The sequence below is a fragment of the Marmota marmota genome, unplaced genomic scaffold (genome assembly GCF_001458135.2).
Source record: "Marmota marmota marmota unplaced genomic scaffold, marMar, whole genome shotgun sequence".
NCBI classification, from domain to species: Eukaryota; Metazoa; Chordata; class Mammalia; order Rodentia; family Sciuridae; genus Marmota; species Marmota marmota.
This window is the reverse complement of record NW_026000137.1, coordinates 2,523,108-2,539,404: the sequence shown is the minus strand read 5'-3', so window position 1 is coordinate 2,539,404 and position 16,297 is coordinate 2,523,108. Positions and strand designations below refer to the sequence as shown.

At 37.9% G+C, this 16,297-nt stretch overlaps 1 protein-coding gene across 7 annotated transcripts in view; it reads left to right on the top strand.

The window, feature by feature from the left end:
• The window catches only part of Cdk14 (cyclin dependent kinase 14), a 614,076-nt gene that overhangs the window by 339,277 nt on the left and 258,502 nt on the right, over positions 1 to 16,297 (top strand). The window lies entirely within an intron of this gene.

Below are 16,297 nucleotides of genomic sequence, written 5' to 3'. Positions count from 1 at the left end.
GGGAAATTGCATGGAAATGGAAGGAGACCCTCAGAGTTATACAAAAGTACATACAAGAGGAAGTGAGGGGAAAGGGAAAAATAATACAAGGGGGACAAATGAATGTCAGTAGAGGGGGCAGAGAGAGAAGAGGGGAGGGGAGGGGAGGGGAGGGGGGATAGTAGAGGATAGGAAAGGCAGCAGAACACAACAGACACTAGTATGGCAATATGTAAATCAATGGATGTGTAACTGATGTGATTCTGCAATCTGTATTTGGGGTAAAAATGGGAGCTCATAACCCACTTGAATCAAAGTGTGAAATATGATATATCAAGAACTATGTAATGTTTTGAACAGCCAACAATAAAAAATTAAAAAATAAAACAAAATAAAAATTAAAAAAAAGAATCTGGGAGTGTCTTATCTGGGTGCCTGTATTTCAATGTCTCTCACAAGGCTGCAGTCAATCAGCCAGGTCTTCTAAAGGCTATACTGGGAAAGGATCTGCTTACAAGTTCACATGAATATTGACAGACTCCCATTCTTTTGACATATGGACTTCTCTGGTAAGGCTGCTTGCTCCATGAAAGCATGTAAGCCAAGAAGTCAATAGAAAACGTCTAGAGGAAGACAGAAATTGCAGTTTATGTAAATCTCATCATAAAATACCTTTGCCACATTCTGTTTTATTTTTGTATTTCTGTTTTTAAGGAAGTGACAGGTCTGCTTTAGTTTGGATATTGAGCATTTTTCAAAGGCACATGTGTTAAAGGCTTGGTCCCCAGAATTGGGCCTTCTGGGAGGTCCTCATGTCGTGGGAGAGGGGGGGGTTGTATCCTCAAAGAGGATTGTAAGACGTTGCTGTTTATTCTCTGGCTGGAGTTGTGACCATATTACTCCCATATATGCTTCTTCCATGATGTGTCAACATCCACCACCCTCACCATAGGGCAAATCATTGGTCTGATTTTAGAATTAGAAGCTCCAAAACTGTGAGCTAAGTAAACCTTTTCTCTTTGTAAGTTAGCTGCTGCAGCTATTTCATTGTGATAATGCAAAGCTGACTAGTAATACAAGGTCCTACCCACACTCAATAGCATGAATATAAGGTGGCACGGTGGTCCTAGGAACCACCTTGAGTCTTCCAAACACTGTAGTCAAAAAAGTACTATGCAGGACTAGGGATGTAGCTCAGTGGTATAGTGCTTTCCTAGCATATGCATGGCCCTGGTTCAATACCCGGGAACACACACACACACACACACACACACACAGTATTATCCAGTTATCTCATCATGGTTAAATACAGTTAACTGAGCATGTGGTGTATGTCAAAACTTACACCACAGTGTAAATATTTACAAGGAATATTTGTGGTAGTGATAATGATGTCAAATGATATAAGCAAGTCTTATTGGTTGGTGTCTTTATCAGGCACAGGAGTAAGCCCTTTGCCTATAGTATCTCATTTAATAGTCACATAAATCAAAATCCTTGCATGTATAATTTTTTCAAAATGAACACAACTACTATGCCTAATTATAATTCTCTAAGAAAAATGCTAAAAAAAACTCATCTAAATTTCCTTTTTTTCAGATAGCAAAACAGAATATTGAGAAGTTATATAAGCAGAAGACTGTAGGTTGTTCTCAAGCAGCTCACTGAGAAAACAGATAATTTACACCTCTAGTTATAATGTTTGATGACAAATAAGTTCTCTATTCAGAATAGAAGACCAGAAAAAAGCACCACACTTTTTGCTTGAGCAATTTATAGGGGACCTAAAGAAGTCTTTTCAAAGAATGAATAGAATGGAGATAAGGATAGGGCAAGGCCCATTATAAATAAAGATAGTTAAGGATATATAATGCCAACATGTTATAATCATCTACTAGTAATATGCCAAAGAACAGAGCTTTTACTATTTAGCTATGAGCAGAGATATTGGTAGACATGTAGACAGCAAAGTCAAAGAGTAGATTAAATGCCATTTAGGTGATGGCAACAACAACAGATTGGTTATGTTGCTTATATTTTTTATTATTAATTTAATCCCAGCCTCTTTCCAAAATAGCTCTGAAGCAGCTGCTGATCCGACACTTCAATCGATTTATTCTTTCTTAGCTTGTAGGCCCTGCTAGGCAGACTTTTTTTCATATACCATCTGCCCCTCCTCTAGGGGTAGTGTCCAAGTTCTGTCTTTATCTGCATGCATCTGAAAGGCAGGCAGTAGCTGTGGGTCTGTGGCTTAGAGTGCTGAGACACAAGAGGTTTCAGCACACATTTCTCTGGTCTCCTGTCAGCTAGAACCTGCTGCCAGTTAGGATTTGGGCCAGAACCAATTCCTGTCCAGCTAGGCCCCCAGGAACTGTGGCAGAACCCTGATCCAGATGCTTGCAACATCCAGTGTACTTGTACAAAGTCTGTTGAAAGATCTAGGGAGGTCAAGGCTGAGAGAATAAGTGATGGTACAATTTACAAATCCACTGGGAAGAAGGAGATTGATCAAGGTTGGGCTAACAACAGAAAATGAGGCTGAAAGATTGATAACACTGTTATTATTTGGATAGGAGCTGTCTCCTAAAAGCTTCTACATTAATTCGGAAGTGTTCAGAGGTGAAATGATTGGACTGTGAGAGCTGTAACCTAATCAGTCCATTCTAGTTTGAATGAACTGGGTGGTAACTGGAGGCAGGTAGGTCATGCCTGTAGGAGGAGGGTCTCTTGGGGCTACCTTGAAAGGGTTCATCTTTCTTGTGGCTTTTTCTGGCTTTCTTTCTCTGCTTTGCTGGCTACCCTGAATGGAGCAGTGCAACTCTACCACACCCTTCAGTTATGTTGGTCTGCCTTACCTTGGGCCCAGAGCAATGGATTTGGCTGACCATGGACTAACTTTCTGGAACTATGAACCCAAATAAACTTTTCCTCCTCTAAGTTAGTGTTGTCAGGTATTTTGGTTACAGTGACAAAAATCTGACATTCACAGAAGTTGGTATCAAGAAGAGGGATCATTGACGTGGCTAACCTAGCCATATGGTTCAGAAGCCTTTGGCACTGGTTTGCAGGAGGAGTTTGCACAAGTTAGGAGATACTGAATGGAGAAGTCTTAGAGTGTTGTGAGCAGAGCTTAATGAGTGATTCTGGTGGGAGCTTAAAAGACCAGAATGCTAATAGGAACGCAAAGAACAAAAATTGTGCTCATGAAGTTTCAGAAGGAAATAAATATTCAGCTGGAAATTGCACTAGAGGCCATTTGTATTACATTTTGGCAAAGTTGTCTACATTTTGCCCACATCCTGAAACTTTCAGTGAAGGTGAATTGAAATATGATGAACTAATTAATCTGGCAGAGGAAATTTCAAGGCAGCTCAGCATTCAGGAGATGGCATGGATATTGCTATCAACTTTTAGCCAGGGGTACTGTGAGAATCAGAAGTAGAAAGTGGAGCTGAAGGATTTAGTAATCTTTTAGTATGGCTATAAAAGTGCATGTAAATCTGGGGTTAAGGAAGGTATAATTATTAAAGAGATCATAGCCACTAAAGAGATGCTAAGTACCCTATACAGAGATAATATCAAAGAAGGATTGAGAGCATCTCAGAAATTTATAAAACCACACCCACTTCAGGCTCAAGAGTCTAGAAGGGAAAATTCCTTGGAGAAGAGATACTATGGTCATCCTGCTTGCACAGAGGGGCCTCAGAAGTTGTTTCACCATGCTTAATATTCCCAGGCACTCAGAGGCTGCTATAGCTGATTCCAGGGTGCTCAGCTACTACACAAGCTAGTGGTAGATTTGGGTATCATTTATGTGGTGATGGTTCTGCAGGAATGCAGGATGCTGAAGTCAGGAGATCATGGAGGCTTCCACCAAGATTTCAAAGAACCTGGGGAGCCAGGCAAAGTGTAGCAATGTTGGAATCCTTGCAGGCCACTCCCAATAGGGCCATGCATGAAGCTGCGAAAGTAAAGCCAAAGCTGAAATGAAGACCCTAGAAATTAAGAGATCCCAGTAATGTGAGCTCTCTGCTGAGAAAATTTGCTGGCTGAGGAGAGATCCAGACCAAAAGAGAACCCATATGCACTGCAAGTGGAAAGGCCAAAGGGGTGGGACTGCCCAAGCCCTTTGGAGATAACATCTTGCCACCATGTGTCCTAGATGCTATATGTGGAGTTATGCAACCTGTTTTTCCCACTGGTTGTGTCTTGTTTTGGTCCTATCCCTTTTTCCAATGTTGTCATTCCTCCCTTTTAGAATGGGAATGTTTATTCTGTGCCATTATGTATCGGATAGATGTTACTTGTATGTGTTCTTTACAGGGACTAACAGCCATGAATTTGCCTTGTGACTCTTACTTAAGAGTTTGGACATAGACTTGCCAGCATTGTTGGAATGTTGTCACAATAGGACTCTTGAAGATCAACTAAATACATTTTGCATTGTGAGATGGCCATGAGCTTTTGGTGGCCAGTGGTGGAATGTTATAGTTTGGATATGAAGTATTCCCCCCAAATCCCTGTGTCAGTGCGGAAATGTTCAGAGATAAACTGATTGGATTAGGAGAGCTGTGACCTAAATAGTCCGTTCTAGTTTGAATGGAGAGAGTGGGGTATGGCTAGAGGAGATGGATCATTGAGGACATACATGGAAGGGTCCATTTTTGTGTCTTCCCTTTCCACTTTCCTCACTTTGTTTCTTGGATGCCAAGAACTGAGAAGCTTTCCTCCAACTTGCCCTTTGGCCATGATGTTCTGTCTTATCTTGGGCCCAAAGCAATGGAGTCAGTTTTCTATAGACTGAGACATCTGAAATCATGATCTGCAAACTTTTTATCTTCTAAATTGTTCTGGTCAAGTATTTTGGTCACAGCAACAAAAAGCTGACTAACACAAACTCCATGACTTCTCTTGGAGACTGAATCTCACACAGTTATGGTATCTAAAGGCAGACTCGTTTAGCAGTGCAATTAGTTACAGTCACACATGGCATCAAGGTGTAGGAAGGTCCTGATGTTTTTTCTAACTTCCGTCAATGATTAGCTGTTTGATCTTGGACAAGTCACTCAAATGAATAGTTTTGTTTTCTATAAGTTTAAAATATAAAGACTAGAGTTCAGTGATCTTAAACATTACATTTTAGGTGTTAATATTTTAAAACATTCCTTAAAAGCTATTCCCTTAAGTAAACTTTCTTTAATTCCCTACTAGTAGTATATACAAATTCTAGTCATTTCCACAAAAATGTTTATGCTAACTTCAAAGTAAATTTCTGCTTGGACCATGAAAAGTGAAAGAAATGATTTACTGTAACTGTGTGACTTATCTGCAATGAGGACTTTTATAATTTCTTTAGTATCATTGTCTTAGTCCATTCTTCGTATTTCAGAATACCACAAATGGGATAATTTATGCAGAACAGACATTTATTTCCTTATAATTCTGGAAACAGAGAATTCCAAGACTACAGTGTCAGCATCTGGGAAAGCTTTCTTAGTAATCCCATGGTAGAAAGTAGAAGGGCAAGAGTGAGTTAATGTGTGTGTGTGTGTGTGTGTGTGTGTGTGTGTGTGAGAGAGAGAGAGAGAGAGAGAGAGAGAGAGAGAGAGAAGAGCAGAGAGGAGAGAGAAATGGGTCAGAGGAACTTGAATTTGTTCTTTTTTAAGAAACCCAATCCTGTAATAATGGATTACTCCATTCATGAGAACAGAGTCATTCTGACCTATTCACCTGGTAAAGTTCCCACCTCTTAATACTATTACAATGGCAATAAAATTTCAATGTGATTTCGAGGGAACAAATATTTAAACCACAGCAGTCATCTTTCCAATCACTGTAACTAAGCAATAGGATAAAGAGCATCAAAATTTTAATGCTTCCCAAAAATGTTATTATTAAAAGTAAATTCAAGGAAAATTATGGCATTTATCTTTTTAGAACTGAAAGAGGATGCATAATCCTTCCTCTTTTTATCTGTGTATTCATTCTACTAGGCATTGAGTATACAGTAACAACACCAAAAATGATGATAATAAAAACACTTGCTCTTTGTCTTGTGAATCTAATCACAGTATCTATTTTATTGGTTTTTAAATACGTTCAGATCTTTGATTATTTGAATATATATCTTCACATAAAGGCAATTATATCACTGAAAACATGAATTCTATTTTTTTATTTTTTTTTGGTACCAAGGATTGAACTCAGGGGCACTTGACCACTGAGCCACATCCCCAGCGCTATTTTGTGTTTTATTTAGAGACAGGGTCTCACTGAGTTGCTTAGCATCTTGCAGTTGCTGAAGCTGCCTTTGAACTCGCAATTTTCCTGCTTCAGCCTCCTAAGCCGCTGGGATTATAGGTGTCCGCCAGCGCACCCAGCTGGATTCTATTTTTTTCACTAATACACCAGCATGATTTTTCACATATTAGCTTTTACAATTATAATCAATATTTAATTTTTTTTAAAATTAGAAGTTATAGATAGTCACCAAGAAAAAAATAAACATTATCTGTTTTTCTCCTTTCCTAATTCAGCCACTTTAACATTTTACAGCCTTTTCTGTATGCATACACAAAGACATACTTTTATTTTAAATGTTGCTCTAGCTGAGCTCAATGGTTACACACCTATAATTTCTGATATTTGGAGGCTGAGGCAGGAGAATCACATCTGGGCACCTGGACAACTTAATAATACCCTGTGTCAAATAAAAGAGCTAGGGTGCATCTCAGTGATAGAGTGCTTGCCTATCATGTGCAAGGTCCTGTGTTTAGTCCCCAAGAATGCCAAAAAAAAAAAAAGAAAAAAAAACTTTTTTATTTTTTAATCCAGTTGTGTTAGATTTATGTTAGTGTGACAAAATACCTGGAAAAATCAACTTCAGAGGACAAAGCGATTATTTTGATTCATGGTTTTGGAAGTCTCAGCCCATGGTTTGTGGCTATGTTATTTGGGGGCCTATGTTGAGGCAGAATATTAGGGCAGGGAGCTATGTGGTAGAGCAAAGCTGTTCACCCCATGGTGTCCTAGAATCAAGGGATGAGAATGGGAGGGGTCAGGATTCTAACATTTCTGTGAAAAACATGCCCCAATGACCTGTAGTCCTTCTACTAGGCCCCACCTCCTAAGTGTTCCTCTAGGACCACTGGATGGTGACCAAGCTTTAACACATGAATGATTCTGCGGGATATTTAAGTATGACATCAACACGTACATTGCATTTAAAGGCCATATGATCTTATTAATTTGGTGATTTTTCTTATCACACCATCACTAGTTTATTAGTGATTTACTATCAACTCCCAAATGGAGTTGACAGTAAAGTGGAGATTTACGTGGAATATCATAAATGCAGTAGGAAATGGACAAGTGTTTTTCCATAAAATGGTCAAAACCTTGATATTGCAGTCCAGTAACATTGTATTCTAACATAAACAAGGCTTTCACTTTTTTTTTCTCAATGTTAAAAATATATATACTAGTCCAATAAGAGAGCTCTTAAAGCAGGAAATCTGCATGATTCAGATTAAATGCTGTTTCTTTTTTCCTTTGAACTCGCTGAGTTATTAAATACTCTTAGTTCATAATAGATTTGTTCAAGTTTGTTAAATGGTCATTGATTTCATATGTAATATGTTTCTAAATAGTTCTTTAAACTCTTCTGGAACTTCATTCAGCTTGGGTATCCTTAGAAAGCACAGTTTTCATCCCCCAAAAATTAACTGCTCCCTTGTCTTCAACCTCCTGGTACATGGATGAAGACTCATGTCGAGTGTGGCATCTAAATTAAAATATATTTAATAATTCACAGTATAGAGTATTATATATAATAGTTAAGGACACATTTCTGGAGTTCTACATTTTTGTGTGTTCATATTATAAACTGGAGAAACATTTCTTTCAAAAATCTTATAGATCAGACCATCCACTGACTTTCGTTATTAAGTCCTTTAAGTACTTTTCAGTTTTGATGCTTTTATTAACCAAATATGACAATGAGGTGAATTTATCTTCAAATTAGATTTTAGTGTTTTTGTTGTCTGACATTTTACATAAAACAAGACTTACCAATTTAAATTTGATGAGTTTCATGAATGTATACAGTTTTAAAACTACCACCATAATTAAGTTTTAAAGAATTTTCAGCACTTCAGAAAGTACCCCAATTCTCTAAAGCAGTTGTCAATATTATTTTTCTTACTAGTATTTTTTTACATTTTTGCATATTTAGTCCATGTAGAAGAGTAGGAGCCCAAATAATAAAATGTTGCTTTGAAAACAAAGTATCTGTCTTATGGATATCTGGGAAAAAAGTGTTCAGCTAACTTTTTCTATAAAGGGTCAGATAATGAATATCTTTAGGTATGAAGTCTCTTGCAACTACACAAATATGTTATTTCAGTGAAAAAATAGCTACAGACAATATGTTGAAAACTAAATATGGCCATATTTGGTCACTGTTCTTACTAATGGTGAGTGAGCTGATAATAAAATATTTGGTTCAGTAGGCTTTTTAAAAGAATTCATAAATAATAATTTGTAATATATTTATTTAGTATACTTTTCTTTTGAAAGTTTCAATTTCTGAAAGTTTATAGTTATATGTGTAATATATAAACTATAATTAGAATAAGTTATTGCTCAAATTTTATTGTAGTAGGAAGGAGATATTGAAAAAATCACGTCATTTAAATTTATATTTGCATTGAAAATTAAAATGTAAACTATCAATTCTAAATCATTCTGCTAACCCATGAAATTTGTATAAATTATTGGCTCTGTCACACTGAATTTCTTTTCATGCAGTATTGCTAAGCACAGTTATATACATGACAGCAAAATGCATTACAATTCATATTACACATATAGAGCACATATTTTCATATCTCTGGTTGTACACAAAGTATAATCACACCATTTGTGTCTTCATACCTGTACTTAGGGTAATGATGTCCATCTCATTCCGCCGTCTTTTCTATCCCCATTCTCCCTCCCATCCCCTCCCTCCCCTTTGCCCTATCTAGAGTTCATTTATTATGCTACTATAAACATTGATGTGGCTGTATCCCTGTAGTATGTTGTTTTAAGTCATTTGGGTATAGACTGAGGAGTGGGATAGCTGGGTCAAATGGTGGTTCCATTCCCAGTTTTCCAAGGATTGTCCATACTACTTTCCAGATTGGTTGTACCAATTTGCAGTTCCACCAGCAATGTATGAGTGTGCCCTTTTCCCCCACATCCTCACCAACACCTATTGTTGTTTGTATTCTTGATAGCTGCCGTTTTGACTGGTATGGAATGAAATCTTAGAGTAGTTTTGATTTGCATTTCTCTTAGAGATGTTGAACATTTTTTTCATATATTTGTTGATTGATTATATATCATCTTCTGAGAAGTGTCTGTTTTTTATGAATAACATAATCAACATTTTGTGGGTATTTTTTGACCAGTTGAGAAAAACCATTAAATCCTGAAGGCTGGAGAGTTTTAATAGAAGAGCATCAGGCCCTGGGCTCATGGAGCACCTGCAGACAAACTGGGCCTGGAGTGCTTTCACACGGGCTAGGGAATTCCACCTTCTGGACTGTGGTGCTGCTCAGTCATGGCACCCCTTCTCTCCCCTGAAGTCCAATGTGCTAATATCATGTGGTTTCCACCAAGCAATTTTTTTAGTTAAAATATAGTAATTTATTAAAAACTCTGCCCAGACTTAGCACTTTATATGTTGCTGATGAATGGATTCATCATAGGAGCTGGCCAAAGTCAATAATTTTTAATAAAAGCTAATGATTTGTGACTTTATGATAAAAATATTATGAATAATGCGTGTTGGTGTAAAAAAGGATTTTTAGAAAAATATATGCTTCTCCTTTTGAGTAATGTGTAAAGTTGCCAATAATTAAAATAAAAAAGATTTAGAGAAAATGATTGATAACATAAAATACACCTATTTAAAAATCTATGGATATTTTGCAGGGTTTTTTTTACATTAATTCCCTTGAAATTTATTTTTGGAAATATATACTGCATTTGTTCACAACATTTGATGTGCTGTCATCTTTAAAGTCATGTAATAGATGTAATAGAATAATATATGCCCATGAGTAATTGTTTTGTACTTTGTGATTTTAACATACAATTGTGAATTCACATGCACTAAATTTACTTAACTTCCAGACATGTATTGCAAGTACAGTTTTCCCCTTTGTTACTTTAATTAAATATTTAATAAAGGAAATAGTCAGTAAATGGATGTATAGCAAAATAGAGATTGCTTTATATGGTTCTTGGGCTCAAATTTTATTCAAAGAAAGTTTCTAAATTTAATATATCTTCATATAAATTAAAAGATTTCAAATAAAGCTTTATTTGAAAAGAATGCTTTGAAGGACAGATTATTTGGACTGACAAGATGGGAATATTTAAAGCATACTTAACAGATTCTGAAGAAGTAGGACATGAATTTCAAATGTTAGATTTCTGTTTGTAATTCTTAAAAGGTAAGACAGTTGTCTAGTATACCACAAGATGAGTTTATATTTATTGCTGACAGCTCTTTTAAAAACCGAGTGGTCTCCTGGGAACACTCCTGGTCCTCTAAACAGTTTGCGTGATGTTTTTTGACAAGTGCGGATACTTGGATTGTCAAGTTCTTCAGGCTGGGTTTGAACTTCTCAAAGTCTATCCAGCTACATTATTGCATCCATTAATCCTTGGTTATTTAGAACAGTATGCCTAGGTGTAGAAATGTAACATTTATGACATTTATTGAATGAATTATAAAAATTGTTTTAAAAATTCCTAGCTGCTTGGCCAGTTTTGACATATTCATCATCTTAGAAAAATCTATTATAAGTTTGATGCTGCAAGTTAAGTTTCCTTTCAAGGAAGGTTTCTTTTTAACTTCAGAATTGCTTGCTGATTCAAGTTGTTCAGGGAAGCTTATTCCACGTTTCATCAGCTAAACTAGCTATTATGCAGACAAGCCTGAGCTTTAGAAGGCAACTTGGTTGTACTGGTGAGAATATCTAAATAGTAGTTTATTTCGTCTTATTACACCTAGTCATTAGTTCACTGCTGCCAGCCACCAGTTTTCCTGCCACACTGGGAAAACCTGTCACTTAAACCAAGGACTATTTTAGGACTGTGCTATAAAGAAATAAGGCTGGAGTTTTGAGCAGTGGATTTCTGGGGCTGCACAGAGCTGGGTGAGGACTCATTTGATGTTCTTTCTTTCTCTCTTTCAAAAACAATTATTTCTTCAGTAGGTAATGTGCTCACATAGTAACAGAAATTTCAAAGTGGTGTATAGTGAAAATTAAATTTCCTTCTCCCTCCTTTTTCCTTGTTCTTTTTTCCCATAGGCTATTGCCTTCACCAGTTTCATATATATCTCTCTAGGGATATTTAACGTACATGTATAAATAATTTACATAAATAATCCATAAGTGCTCCCAGTTAGTTAGCAATGTATAGTTTCTTCTGTATTATTATGTATAAACTTATTGGCCTCATTGTCTGAATTTTGAATCTCTTCCATAATTTATTTAGCTGATTCTCTCATGGATTTTAAGGTTATTTTAGTCTTTTGCTACAGTGTCACAATGAATTTCTGTGCACACAAGTCTTTGTATGTATACATATGAGAATAAACAACTAGAATAAATTTGCCATTGTTTACTCTCTGAAACATCTGGAACATAACTAATGATTTTTTAAGCTCAGTATAACCAGTCGACCCAGGAAAGACACTACTTTGTGGGTTGCTCCTCTGTGCTTTCAAGAATCAGACACAACCTCTACCTTAAATAGGTTAGGGTCCTTCTCCTGTGATTGCAGGGCTTTAAGGTAGAGTGTGAATTGACAAATCTGAGACACAGCTGAACCTCGAAGTCTGCAACAGAGAGAAATGATTTGTGACCTCAGGGATCAAAGAAGAATGTGAGAATGTGTTGGAGTTAGAATGAAGAGTGGCACATGGGGAGGGTGCCTGGGAGCATGGGTGCTCCAAAATGCCAGCAAAGCACATGGCACTCTAGCACATGGGCATCCTCACCACCTGGGACATGCCAGGCCCCTCCTGCCTCCAAACATGCACAATGCTGGCTGGAACTATAGGCCCCTAACCTGGACCTCGTCCACCAGATTTCTTTTTGGCTTGCTCCCTTTTTAGAGTTGCCCACAAGATACCAGAGCTCCCCAGCATGGGCCCTCGTTATTTCCACAAGTGCTCCAGATGTTGGCCTGTTTTGTCAGAAATAGGTGCCTTTTCTTCCTGTGTTCTGTTGTTCCTCTTGCTGTCGCCGTGAAAGTGCCTCTAATCATAACCCTCATGGCACACCTGTCTCTGTTGCCTTCCACTGCCACAGCCATTCTGGCTCCCTCTGTTATTTGCCCAGTGGCAGGGCAGGCCCTTCCCTCGGGCTACAATGATGAAGCTAATGTCAGGCTTCAATTTCCAACAAGACTGAAAGAAGGATGAACGTTTGAGGAAAGAATGGCTGGGGCAGAAGAGAGCCAGGGGTATCATGTACTTCTCTTGGAAGATCTTCAGCTGGAAACTAGAGGTCCATATTGTGTGGGGAGGAGGGGGAGGTGGAGGGGGCGGGGGGATCCTTTCTGCTTATTTCCTGCTTCTCTCTCTCTGACGAGGACTGGTTTCTTTCTTCATAAAGTGATTGTACCCCAGTAATGCTACCTGGAATTCACAGTCCTCAATCCCAAGGCATGGGGAGAAAGAAGGTTCCCTCCCTGCCCATGAAAATCTAAGGCCCTGGGAGGTCTGATTTCAGGTCTTGGGTCCACTCCCCATTTCCCAGCCACAGGACCAAGGACTCTCCCTCAAGCCCCAACAGATAATCATAGTACTTAATAATTATACCAGAATATACCCAGGTGTCCACTATCAGTGCTCCTGCTGAGATTAAGACTTAAATATTACTGTAGTTGGGCTTTATTGGTCCTGTACTTTGGAGGGTGAAGAATAGCTCTCTTCACATACCCTTTTTTCCATTCTGTGGTTTCTGGAAACCTCTGATCAGTAAGTGGTGGGAGCATGGTTATGTAGTCTGTGTTCCCTCTGGCAGCAAACATCTTCAAAGAAGCCACAGAGCCTCAAAAACAGCTCTGCCAAAACATGAATCCAGTTTACACTAAACCCTTTCCTCTTTGAGACATCAAGATGCAGGTTAATTTCACAGCTTGCCCCATAACAGTAGGGAGAGATTTGCTTCACATTTATATAACAGAAATTGCCATTAAGTTGGTTTTCCTAGAACAAAGAAACAGCCTCAAAGGTAAACTCAGGTCTCTTTCTCCAGTTAAATTGAACAGCTGGAAGCTTTGAAATGAGTGTTTTGTACTTTTGCCCATCAAGGTTTTAAAAAGCCCTTGTGTCTGAGCACACCTCTTTCTATGCTTAACTCTTTGAGAGGCAGCTAAGGTGTCAAGCAGAACCAGAGAAGCTAGCTAGGGAGATACACATAGAGGTACATGTATGAACTAAAGCAGTTTTATATGCAGACTGCCAAGTAAGCTGAATCGAGAATGAGAGGTGATATAAAAGTTTAAAGGAAAGATTGATTAGTTCTTCACTTTTATTTATCTAATTTTTAGATAGAATTTAAGAGACCATGGAATCTGTCAGAAAATTAGACCGATTGCTTATATTAAAGAAACAGTAACTTATATTTTAATTGCTTTATAGTGTGATATCTGTATTTTAACTTAAAATATATGTGAACTTTTAAAGGGATAAAAGTTATTTTATGTATATTTTGACTTTTTACCCCTAAAAATGGACCTTGAGCCTTTATGTGATTCAACTTGAATCTTAGTAAGTGTTTAAAGATTTTAAAATCTAGCAACATTTTTTTGTTGTTGTTGAAGTCCTGGGGTGTGAACAGGTGACAGAAGAGGTGCTGTGGATGCGGTAGCCTGAGTCTACCTCACCATTGGCTGGGACTGCACATATATGCCACCTTCTAAGAGAGCGCTGTTGAAATATTCATGATGGGTGGTTGTTCTTGCTATGTATGTCTAAGAGCAGATTGGCCATGGGAATGCAGCAGCTAGGGCTACAAAGGGAGATGTCCCATGGTGGAGCTTCAGGGAAACTGCGCTCTTGTGGGGCGAGTGGGGCTGAGATATTAATGACTGGCATAGGCAGTCCATGAAAGTTCAGGGCAGAAGTCAGTCAGAACAGAGGAAGGGGCGTTACCTGGACCAGGATGGGAGGGAGAGTCAATCACACTTCCAGAGGGCTTGAGTGGAGTTTTGAAGGACAAGTAACTGAGTGAAGTACTGAAATATGAGGCTGTGTGCCAAGGATCTGATGTAAAAGGAGAGAATCATAGGTAATTTGATTATCTCTGCTAACAATTAGCTAGAACACAGAAAGATGAGAAGAAGCAAGGCTGTAGTAGTAGCCATGGCTTTTATTCCTTGGAGTTTGGATTTTTAGCATAAACCCCACAGGAATCTGTCGGTGGGTCCATTAAGTTCTTTAGCAGAGGGCAGCCTAACCAGATTATATTTTAGTTAATGGTAGTAGCCAATGCAAGTGGAGTGTTTTATTTATCTAAAACTAATCAATCTTTCCTTTAAACTTTTATATCACTTCTCATTCACTATTCAGCTTACTTGGTAGACCATTTGCACAATTAAGCATTTTTCATGCATTATCTCATTTATTTGACATAAATACTGTGAGAGTCCAGTGTGGTTATTGTATCAGGGAATCCTAGAAGGAAATAAAGGATAGCTCAAATGGACAGCTTGGGAAAGGATCTGTTGATGAAACTCTGGACAGGGTTGAGAATCCGAGACAGTCTTTATCACTCCTCTTGCTGCAGGGTGAAGAGGGAAATTGATTCTGGAACCTTCTGAGCATGAGTTGTGGCCTTCCTAGGGAGGACTTAGCTATTGTTAAGTCCTATCCAGCTGGGAAGGTACCAGGGGAGCACCTATACCTACCTCCTTTTTTTCCTTCTGATTTTTGATCAGTGTACCTCCCTTGGCCAAACCCAACTTGAGGCCAGTGACTGAGGACTCTGTAATTAGAGACACATTGAGGTCAGCCTTTGCAGGCTCTAGAACAGAGGGAGGAGTGGTCCTGAAAGCATCAGGAGGAATAAATAGAGACAAGCCACAGACTGCTGCATGCGTTTTACAGATGCAGCAGTGGAAACTTAGCTAAGTTAAGTCTTTTGTTTGGAATCATATAAGATGTACATGGTGCTGCCTGAGAGGACTCTCCTACAGACTGCAGGAAACTGTCTCTTCATCCAACAGTGGAAAAGGAAGAGCAAAGATCAGACTGTGGCTGGGACACCAGCTGGGAGTTCTTCCTATGGTTCAAGAAGATCCTGAAGAGTAAGTCTGAGGGCAGTATCAGTGCAGACAGAAATAAGGGAATGAATTACAGTGGAGAAAGAGTGAAGAGAGCTTTGGATCTCAGTCGCCTTCCTGTTTAACGTCAAAGGCACAGACTGAGATTCTTTCCAACATGAAAAACTGCATGATGATTTATCTCTCCGGTGATCATGACATCTATTTATTTCATGAAATTTATGTATTATTGAAAATATTTCCCAAATGCTCAGTTTTGAATATTTGAAGTGGTAACATTTATTCGCTACACTAGCAATGCACTACTCCAATTTAAGGCAACCAAGGTTGTCATCACATGTCCCAAACCTTGCTTAAAAACCATCAAAATAAACTAACAATGTGCATTTTTCATTTTTTGTTTGTTTGTTTTTGCCTTGTTGAAATTTTATCCAAAATTAAATATTATTTTAGGCTTGAGAGCTCACCGTTATATCTGTCATGTACATTTTTCTTAACAGCAATTTCTTCTAATTTTTATCTGAAATTCTGTATTGAGTATAGTATTGAGATCCCAAAACATAACTTTATTTGTCCTTAAAATGTATAACATGAGAAAAGAAAAGAAAAAAAAAATATGATTGAAAGTAATTCCAAAAAATTAGGTAGGAACCATAAAATGTAGAAGTATTCCAGTAATTTAAAATGACTCAAACATTTTTACCTTAAATTGATCATTTGCCTCATTAACTTTTACTGGTATAGATGGGTGTTTACTATCATAAAAACATAAAACCCCTTAGTTCAAGTTTGAGGTAATTGTTTATTTTTAGCTCATGGAACATTTAAAAATTTCACTTTAGTCAGGATATTTCAAACAGATTTTTTTCATTTCTGGGTTGGACCATATCCTGGTTTGAGGTTTGTGAAAAAATGAGCCTTTGGGTTCTTCTCACATAAATAGGCCATCCCTGACCCCCCCCCCCCC